The sequence below is a fragment of the Alligator sinensis genome, unplaced genomic scaffold (assembly GCF_000455745.1).
Source record: "Alligator sinensis unplaced genomic scaffold, ASM45574v1 scaffold692_1, whole genome shotgun sequence".
In the NCBI taxonomy this organism is placed as follows: Eukaryota; Metazoa; Chordata; order Crocodylia; family Alligatoridae; genus Alligator; species Alligator sinensis.
In genome coordinates this window covers 1639644-1650342 of record NW_005842238.1, presented here as the reverse complement: position 1 = coordinate 1650342, position 10699 = coordinate 1639644, and the positions used below count along the sequence as shown (strand labels likewise).

Below are 10699 nucleotides of genomic sequence, written 5' to 3'. Positions count from 1 at the left end.
TCATACTTATCCTGTGTGTGTTTTGGAGTTGAAAGCTGCACAGGAAAGCTAGTGTTTTTATTTTGCTCTATCAGCTCTTAGCCATTCCCCACATTTCTATTTAACTCATTCCAGCTTGCTTTGACTACTGAATCCCATCTGAGACTTGTACCAGAAACATGGTCTTTAGCTGATATGTTTCCCATATGCTTAATGGAAAAGAAAAATTGATTTGACCTCTAACTCCACTTCCAGCAGCACCCTCATCACCACCCACACACACATTAGAGGCAACCAAAATGGTTTTAAAAAATAAAGAGAATGGAAAGCTGTGCAGAGTCCTGGACTACTGATGGGATTTGGAGCATATCCAGCCCAGGGACTGGGGAGTGCAGCTCCCTCTGGAGTGCAGTGGTAAATATGATAAATAAATACACTTTTAAGGGAAAAAAGTTGGAAGGCTGGACTCTTCTTTGTTCAATTAATGAAACATGAACCAAGAGTTCCGTTTTCTTTTTGCAGCTCGAGGGAATGAGATGAAATCTCTCACTGCACAGACCCTGCCCTTGTCAGCGTGATAGAATTTTAAGACCCTCTCCTCCATAAATGCAGGTTTTGGAACTAAATGGGAACACCTATTCACTATAGCAGTGTTAGACTAACCTAGCAAGAGACGTGAAGTCTGAGCCAGTACCCAGTGAAGTCAGTGGAAGCAGTGCCACTAGCTTCAGTGAGCACTAGAGCAGGCCTGGAAAGATCAGGCCAGTCTTTTTGTTCAGCAGAAGGCAGGGGAATTCATGCTGTTTACTCCAACCAAGCAGGAGACAGAGTTAGGGCTCAATGCACAGCGAGGTCTACAATTCCCAGCTCTGTTTCAAGCTCTAAGGAGGTTTGCTCCTGCAGGGCAAAAACAGCTTTTTCCCCTTAGGCCTCAACAGTTAAAATGCCTTTTAGTTTGCACTTAGGGCTAAGCTCCACAGTGACGTACGTGGTGTCTTAAGTTACAGTTTAGCAAGGCAGTGCAAGTGTAAGTTACATACCACCAGAGTGTCTGGCAGGGTGTAGCAGAAAAGAAAGCTGAAAGGATAGGGTAAAAGTTATAGCATGTGTAAAGAACGGCCTTCTTTACCTTTCACCTTCCTCTTGGACCTCATCAACATTTGGGAATTCAGTAATTTGTGGAGCTCAACCAGCAGTGACTTGTAAACATAGACAAGGGCATGCCAAGGTTTCCATGAACGGAGTAAACAAGTCTTCCCTTTGCACAGTTAGCCAAAGTGGTGCATATACTAGGTTGCACTTAACTGCATTTTTGAGTCAGCATTGGCTTGGCCTGCTTCTGCTCAACTCAGTCAACTTCCAAGTGTAAAGGAAACCGCTATTTGCTTTTTCCAGCTCCAACCCTCTTCTGTACTTTTGGCATGTACGTTACACCAATTTCCGTGCACTTGCCAAAGGTTAATTTCCATCATCTACAAATCTGGCTCCTGAGTTGTATTTGCTCATGTTTTTCCATTTTCCTTTACTTTCATCTATCTTTTCTTTATTTCAAGGACAAAATATTCAATAGAAAAAATAACAACATGAAAACACTTGCATCTCTACAACAGGAAATTTCAGGAACGTGGGCACTGATATCAGAGAATCATAGAAAAATAGGGCTAAAAAGGAGGTAAAAGTCATCTAGTCCTCCTTGCTCAAGGCAAGATCATCCCTTATACTGTATAAAAATCATACAAACAAAACTGAAAATATTCCACTCACCCCCACCTAGAAACCAATCAGTTTAACTGTGGAAAAATGTGCATTTTTTCCTTTTTCAATAAAATATTTGCTAGTATGGGTCCATTGATTTCAATAGAGCTCTAATAATTTAGAATCTACATGGAATGGGACAAATGAGATTTTTAATTCTCAACAGAATTTTCCCAGTGGAATTAAGGACCCAAATCCATACTGTGTTGAAATTATCCATTTATCATTGATTCTAAACACGATGCTCTTTGTCCAAGGCTACTGCTGCTCAGCCTGTCAACACACCCACTCTTCTAACATCTGAGCTCTAACTACTCTGTGTTTATTTTATAAACAACATTTCAGACCAAATTTAAAGGTGAAACTAAACACTAGGTTCACTTGACTTTTTCTGTCTTTGAGGCTTATTAGTACTGTATACCTGAACTGACCCCACAGCCAGTTTGTGGTACGGCAGTTGCAACACAGCAGTGCCAAATTATAGCATGCTTCAGCATCCCATAACATTAAACACTTCAATGTCCTAGCAAACATTAATATGTTTAAGCAGGCTCTTTCCCATCTTCTTTGGCAGCTATCACCCCCACCCCCCAACTTAATATATGTGTTTTTAACTGTCTGTCCTCCATGACAGAACATCCAACTCTTACAGAAAGAAGGCCAAATTGTGCTCTGTGACACTTGCTCACAGCCAGAATTTGGCTCAGGATTCATAGATTCATAGATTGCAGGCCGAGAAGGAACCATCCACCACCACTCTCTGGGTGCGGTCCCTAAGCCAGTTGGCCACCCACCTGACCGTGTAGGCATCTACTCCGCAGCCTGCTAGCTTCCCAATGAGGATAGGGTATGAAACTGTGTCGAAGGCCTTCCTAAGCCCAGGAAGATGACATCAGCCTTGGCTCCTGCATCCAGGCGGTGTGTGACCTGGTCATAGAAGGCTACAAGGTTTGTCAGGCAGGATCTACCTGTGACAAACCCGTGCTGGTTTCCCCTCAGCATCGTTTCCCCTGCTGGGCCTGCACAAATGTGTTCATTGATTATTTTCTCTAGCCACTCGGCAAATCCCTACTATGAAGACAGTCACTAGACATTGCCCTCCATATTTGAAGGCCGGCCTCCCAGCTGTACCTGTCTTGTTGGTGCATCCAAATTCACCTGCAGCACTGAATAAAACTATCTAGGAAGAAGGGTTCCTCAGAGGGTAGGAAGTCTCTGAAATATGAAGAACTCTTCTATTTTTTTACTTGAAACCGCCAGTCCCCATGATCTATCTGTAGTCTGCCTCAAAGCAATCTCTTGGCACTTCTTTTGGTGCATAAGTGGCTATCACACCTGGCCACGTGCTATTATTCTTCCCAGCTACGTCCAATATTTGAGCTCATCCACAGATGTGACCAGGCCCCAAGCACAGAATTCCAAGGGCCCCTGGCAGCCAGAACCCGCACTCATTGACTTTCCTTAGCAAGAACTCCATCAGCCACAGAGAAGGACAAACTATTGTGCTTGTAAGTGCCAAGCACTGTATAAGCCAGGGGCAGGCAATTATTTTGGGCAGAGGGCCACTTACTGAGTTTTGGCAACCATTGAGGGCCGCATGACAGGCAGCCCAAGGCAGATTAATATTAATTTTCTAAATTTTTTAGGGGCCGCGCAGGCTGGATAGAATGGCTTGGCGGGCCGCATCCGGCCTGCGGGCCGCATTTTGCCCACCCCTAGTATAAGCAGTCACGTCCTTTTCCTTCCCATTTATTCCATGGTTCAGAATGGCCAGAAAGGCCTACAGTATTGAGAAGGAATTCCCCCAAACACCCTATGACCTATGGGTTCTTGAATGTAGAAATCTTGCTATTGTTCTGTGCTGTGCAGGAATATTGACCCCTTTCCCATCTGTGGTTTCCATTCTCTCTGCCCTCAATAGCCCTGTATTTCTGTGACTTTCCAGGTGGCTGAGGATGCCTTGGTGTGTATACCAGTAAAGCTCTTTTTAGCTCCATACCAGGCACCAGCTGGAGGGCTTGCTCCCTCTCTGGCAGGATTGAGCACCCGGTTATATTTTGGGACCAAGGTGTCCAAAGAAGAGATGACAGAATGTGCTGGCAGGTTGGACTGGAGATGTCAAAGGGGGCAAAGGGAGTTGGGTGCCCTGATCCCATGGAAGTCCGTGCAGTTAGGCACTTACATTCCAAAGGCTCCTTTGAAAATCCCACCCAGAAAGCAGAAGTCACTATCCAATCCATGCTGAAGTGCAGATCCTGAAAAGAACTTAGGTGCCTACATCTCATTGGTTTTGACACTGAATTGGGTGCCTAAATACCTTTAAGGATCTGAGCCTAGGAAATAAATGACTGAGAGCCCACTAAAAATAGGGATTTGTTAAAATTGTCTACAGGACCAGAGAGCAGCAAATATTGGATGCACCTTTAAAAATGCTTGGGATGATCCTAGGAAATAATGGGCGTGTCTACATATGTCTGGGACTGCACATTTGGTACTGCACATTTGGTACTTTAGCAAGTACTAAATGACTGCGTAGTACCCACTGGGACTGCGCAGTCCTGGTGACGCACAGTTATTTTTAGATGCTACGTAGCGTTGGTATCACAGTTTGTGCCCACCAATGCTACATCGCTGTAGTGATGAGTTATGTTGCTATAGCTCATTGCTATGGCAATGTAGTGTCTTGTGAAGATGTGCCCACAGAGCATTTAAGCTGACAAATCAGCCTGGATAAATCAACTTGGACAAATCAGCCTGGCTTCTATAAAAGAACAGCATGTTGGAATTCTTTGAGGGAGTCAGCCAGTGGATAAAGCAGGACAAGATGTTATAATTTATCATGGGCTATGTTAATTTTCAAGTTATATCCACTGTGAGAAGCCCTAGTAGTCATGGGGGAAGAGGGAAAGTTCTGTCATGGATTAGAAACTGGCTGAAGAACAAAAAACAAAGTGGAGGAATAAAGAGTCAATTTTCCATCATTTAAAGAAGATCCATATGGGCCATCCCATACATCTATAATAAAACTGTCATTACTAGTGATCTGAAGAGGAGGTGAGCAGTGAGGCTGCAAAAATTGCAATTGACCAAAACATCTAGGCTAATCAGAACCAGAAAAGATTTGGGGGGGTACATGCAGAGGGACCTAACAATGCCTGGCAATCAGGGAACAGGGCAGAAAATGGAAATCAGTGCTACAAGATAAACATGAGGATGTACACTTGAAGGTACAGACTACTTGGTTCCCAATTAACTGTCAACTCTCGGGAAAAAGGCAAAAATGTCACCATGGACAGGTGGGTACAAACACCAGATGAATGTGCATAAGAAGCCAAATAAAACAAATTACAAGCCTGATTCTCAATTACTATGTTGCACCATTTGGCAAATAAAGGGTCTTTAAATCAGTGTATATACGTCATTTAGATGCAGTTTAAGGTTCTTTCATATTACAAGAGCAATGTAAAATGGTTCTAGTATAAATAATAATCTGGACAAAGGTGTGGTTGCCTTTTGGCATGCTTATTATTAATTAATATCAAATAATGAATGATAGTTGCATGAATTTTCCTGTTAGTAGAAAAGAGATACTGGGCTTAGTGTCATACTACGATTTGGCATGTATATGTGGCAGTGCCTTGCACCTAAGAATCTCCATGCATTTCATTTTACAGAGAGGGAAACAGATAAAGGGAGTATAAAATGATTTTCCCAAGACTAAACAGTGATTGTGTTGAAAAGGTCAATAGAAAACTCCGTGTTCCTAGTACCCAGTCCTCTGCTGTAATCCATAGGTAACAATACCTCCTTCACATCTATAAACAAAATAGTATAAAGTTTGCTCTTGTAGGATATGAAAGTGAATCCTTGAATTTTAACATTAGGCAAATATGATAATTGTTTCTCTTTTATAATGGAGCCTCTTGTTCAAGCAAAAACTACTTGGCATGGAATTGATCACATTTTACTTACCGTTGTGAAATGAACTACACAAAAGATTCCAATGATCACAAGGCCAATGATAATTGATGCAACAGCAACCCAGAGTGCATTGCGACCTAGTCTTTTTGATCCATCTATGTCTCCTTGATTATAACTATTTAAAGCCTGCAGAACAGAAACAGAGAGTTTGTGACTATTGGTAAACAAAAATATACCCCATTTCAATTGGTTTCACCAGTAATTTAATTCCTTGCAATTTTGCAACACACAAAAGACTCCAGAAAACAGAGCTTTACTTTATAAATATATACTTATAGTAAGGGTTAAGTTACTAAGGAGTATGATTTTCAACTTCTATGTTAACTTATTTTCAGGACTCACTCTTTGCTACTTTAGGTCATGATTCTACAAATGTTTCTCATGCTGCTTATACAAGTAGTTCTACTATAGTTATCAACAGGAAGAGTGTCAATTCAACTCTAATCACACTCATTGCTGTGAGCTAGTGACTTACATCTTCCTAGAATTTTTTTCTTTTGCAGTTTTATGTCAATTTTGATTTCATTCAGTGGAGCAGAAATTGAATTGCTTCATTAGCAACAAAATAAATACAAAAGCTAAAGAAAACCAACCCCTCTCATTTATTGTTTGCATCCTCATTCCCACACTGTGTGCAACCATACGCACATGCATGCACATAGTGACAATGCGTAGGGGGTGCACAAGGGTGCATGTGCACCCCCTGAGAGCGCTGATGCATCCCCTGACAGGCCACACTCCCTGCATAGGTGACGGGCAGACGGGAGCTTTGCCAGCTGTGGCATCACATTGGTAGCTCATGTTCATCTTGTGGTCAATCATGACCCCCAAATCTCTTTTGGTTGTGATGCTAGTGAGTGTAACACTGCCAAGTCTATAAATATGATGTGGGTTTTTTCTTCCAAGGTGGAACATCTTGCACTTCTCTATGTTGAATGTCATCATGTTTTGATCTGCCCACCTTGTGAGCCTGTTCAGGTTGGCCTGAATTGTCAGCCTATCCTCTAGAGTGACTGCACTTCCCCATAATTTGGTGTTGTCTGCAAACTTAGCCAGTCTGCTTTTGATACCCAAATCCAGATAATTTATTAATATATTAAAGAGTATTGATCCAAGTACTGAGCCCTCGGGGATGCCACTGGTCAACATGCGCCATGTTGACTCGGTTCCATTGACTATCGCTTTTTGGGTCCGACCACAGAGCCACTTCTCTAGCCATGAGACTGTAAGGTTGTCAATGCCGCAGTTCCCCAATTTTACCATGAGGACATCATGGGAGACCAAGTCAAAGGCTTTTTTGAAATCTAAATATATGGCATCAAACTCTTTTCCTTTGTCCAGGTGATGCATTGCCTGGTCATAGAAGGAAATGAGGTTGGTCAGGCAAGACCTACCCACAACAAAGCCATGTTTGCTATCTCTCAGAATGCTGCCTTCTGTTAGCCTGTTGCTGATGGTTTCTTTGATGATTTTTTCTAAGATCTTTCCAGGGACTGAGGTCAAACTGATTGGCCTGTAGTTCCCTGGGTCTTCCTTCCTTCCTTTCCTGAAGAGAGGCACCACATTAGCCCTCTTCCAATCTTCAGGAACCTCTCTCAAGCGCCACAAGTTCTGAAATAGCCTCGCCATTGGTCATGTTATGATGTCACCCATCTCTTTTAGCACTCTTGGGTGCATTCCATCCAGGCCAGCTGAGTTGTGGGTATCCAGCCTCTCAAGCTATTCTCTCACCAGGTCTTTGCCAATTATAGGCATATGATCGCCCTTACCCTGGTAGTCCTGCATCCTGTCAGGCCGGGTGATCCCCTTCACAAAGCAACTTACCTTATAAAAGACACAAAGCAACTTACCCTATAAAAGCCAAGAACAGAAAACCAGGAGCATGAAGAATATATGTGCTGTAAGTAAGCATATGAGCAAGCGAGATGAATGTCACTGCGAGGTCTGTAAATGGACCTAGTTCATTTCCCATTTTTTTCCAGTGTTTATTTTTCAAAACCAAATTTTGAAGACTTGATTATTAGTTCCTTGTTAATGAAAAAAAACACAGTAAAGACACTTACTGTATGAACGATCACTGGGCAAGGACTTTGCCTGTTTAGATTTTTCTAAAGCATTTTATATTATTAATTATCATTATAATATAAATGTGTAGGTGTGCAGCATACACAGTGTTCTGAGAACAGCACCCTAAAATTAATCTGGCATTTGTATGAGTGAATATCTTCAAGTATATGCTTATATAACTATATATAGCAAATATTCTATAGTAAATGTCATAAACTATAAGGCCAGAAGGGGCCATTGTGAACACCTAAGTCTGAGCCATCTCTAGAAAATAGTCCATAGGCATTCCCTGAGTTAAATCTTCTTTGTACTAGATTGCATCTTTTACAAGCACTCTGATATGGACAACCTATATATTCTGATTTATATGAGGCAAATGGCATTTGGTAACTATTCTTAAAATTCATCCATTGGAAGGATTAGTTTGAAAATTTAGGGGAGCATGATGGCATGGAAACAGGTCCAGATTTCTTTGTCAGATCACAAAATGGGATTACCTGCTGTATTTCCTGGAGCAACCAAATTAGTCACAACTTGATTTTTTATTATTTACTGACATTCAAGACATATGCAGCATGCAGGGCTTACATGCTATGGACAGCAGGAAGAAAATTAACACAGGTGATAATAACATATACAGTTGAGTTTAAAGGCCCAGTTTTGCCCTTTTTTTGTGCTAAAAGTCCAATTCTATTCTCTCTACAGAGTAAAACAGTCAACAAAAGTGCTCCATTCTCTTTTGTTTTTTGTGGCCAGCAGCCAATATTTTTCACTTAATTTGAGGTTTTCCTAGCAAATTGTCCTAAAGAAACCAGTGTGACAAAGGAAATAAAGCAGTTGTTCTTTACAGTTTGAAAATTCTTTCAATGCTCTATGCTATGTCCTATTTACAAAATGCCTCATTTGGGAGACTTCAGATGAAAATTTATTTGAAAGACCTTAGTACGGTCTAGTGCATAGGCCCAAAATGGAGATACTGAAAAGTATATTAAAGGAGAGATTCATTGCTGAATGAGGTACTGTGAAATCCAGTGAGTTTCCTAATGACTACTGCCACCCATGATGACCCTTATGAAATCTGATGGGGTGATTTACAGAGTTTTCCTGGCTCAGCTACGGTGCCTTAAACATATTTTGCCACAACAGCAAGTCTTTATACATACATCTCTCATACTAAGTCTGATAGCATAGCACCATGCTAACCTCTGCTGGTTTAAGTGAGTGCTTTAATTCCATGGTCTAGCCTGAAGAAACACAAGTCTGTGTCTAATGATACCTAGGTTATTGTTGTGACCTATGAAATTTAGGACCTGTCCAGTAAAGACAGTAGAAACACGAGAAATGATTACACTGGCATCAGTGAGCTTTGGATCAGGCTCTCAAGGAAGAGCACGGAATGATGGTCTTTAGCATCCTATCTACAGAACTGGGAATCTGTAAAGCACCAGTACACCTGGTATATCTGTTTCTGTGGACTGTACATACTAATAAAGAAAGCTGTAATTGCTGTAACCACAAGACAAATACATCTTTGTGGCCACTGATAATAAGGATGGATAAGACATCTCAGAGTTTTGGGGAGGGGGGTTCTCAAGATGCTGCTAGTGGTCCCAGTTAAGGCTAGTAGAAGGCTACTCCTGTGTACTTACCTACTTTCAAACATTTGTGTTTAACTGTAACTTTGAATTTCACATTCTTCTAATGCTTATTTTTGATAATACTTTTACCCTTGATTTACTGATACAAACTCTTAACCTGCAGACTTATTTGTAAATACATTTATGTGGCACAGTATCAAAAAAGTATTTCAGTTAATATAAATCATATACTTTTGATAGGTAGCTTTCCTGCTGTTACATACCAAGGCTATGCAGACCATGAAAGTGCATTTGAAACTGAGAGGACACCAAATATTACTGCATAGCTTTTGTTCCCTAAAGACCTGATTCTTAATCTTAGATCTGTTTATTAGCAGTCAGCATCAGAGGAAGACCAACAGACTGTAATAAGGGGTATCATTTGCCAGACACTGTATATGTTCTGTTTATTAAGGAACATCCAGGGTTTCATGGGGCAAATCCATCCCTGGTATAACTTTCTTGAGCTCAATGAAATTAAGTTAAGGAGAATAAATAAATTTCTGTAACTTCCTGACTTAAATTGTGGCTGGTGATTTGTTTCTGAGCAAGGGCTAGTGCAAGCAGAAGGAATAAAGCTGAGCAGGAATCGGATTTTCCATTTAGTGGGAGATCCTGTGAGTTCAATTTCTCCCTATCCTCCCGTTCTGGAATGAAAACAAAACACGTCAACATTTTCTTCAGAACAAAATTCCTGCCCCAGGTTTGTTAGGGGTCAGGAAGAAAATTTCATTAGGATTTTGCCTTTAGTTTTGGACAAGTCAAAAGTGAAAAATCATGTTTGTAATGAAAAGTCAAAATGCTTTATTCTGAAAATGTTAAAGCAGGACACTTTAACTTGAACTGCTTTATGACTTTCTTTTAATTTTTTTCCCCTTAAACTTAACTGACATCCATGTGTTCCTGTGAACTATATTGGTTTTCACAGATGGGAATTTCCTGAAAGAAAAATAGCTTGCTGCAAAATTCCCAACCTAATCTTGTAAAGGAGCTTCTCTTCTTATAGTCCTGAAAGGCAACAGGGCTTCCTGAAAAGTATGTTTCCAGGGATGAATTGCATATTTTGTTTAAGAAAACAAACACCTCTGGTGGCCAAAGCCAAGAGCAGATCAATCTTATTTACTTATTTATTTATTGAATTCAATTTAGTTACCGTAACAGCAGTCCCCTGTATGTTCCCCTGTACAAGGCTGTAGGCACCCCAGAACACAGTCAGCTATATCCCTCTTTTTTAGTCATTTTGTTATTTCTGAATATACTTTTTAACTGGAGGTAACACA

General features: G+C 40.9%; 1 long non-coding RNA gene across 2 annotated transcripts in view; it reads right to left on the bottom strand.

Moving 5' to 3' along the window:
* Window positions 1-5706: 5706 nt before the first annotated feature.
* LOC112550888 overlaps window positions 5707-10699 on the bottom strand; it is a 10140-nt gene continuing 5147 nt past the window's right edge. For both annotated transcript variants that reach the window (XR_003094953.1, XR_003094952.1), the window contains 2 exons: window positions 7566-7742; window positions 5707-5841 (listed from right to left, as the gene is read on the bottom strand). This is a non-coding gene — a long non-coding RNA (uncharacterized LOC112550888). The remainder of the gene's footprint in view (window positions 5842-7565; window positions 7743-10699) is intronic.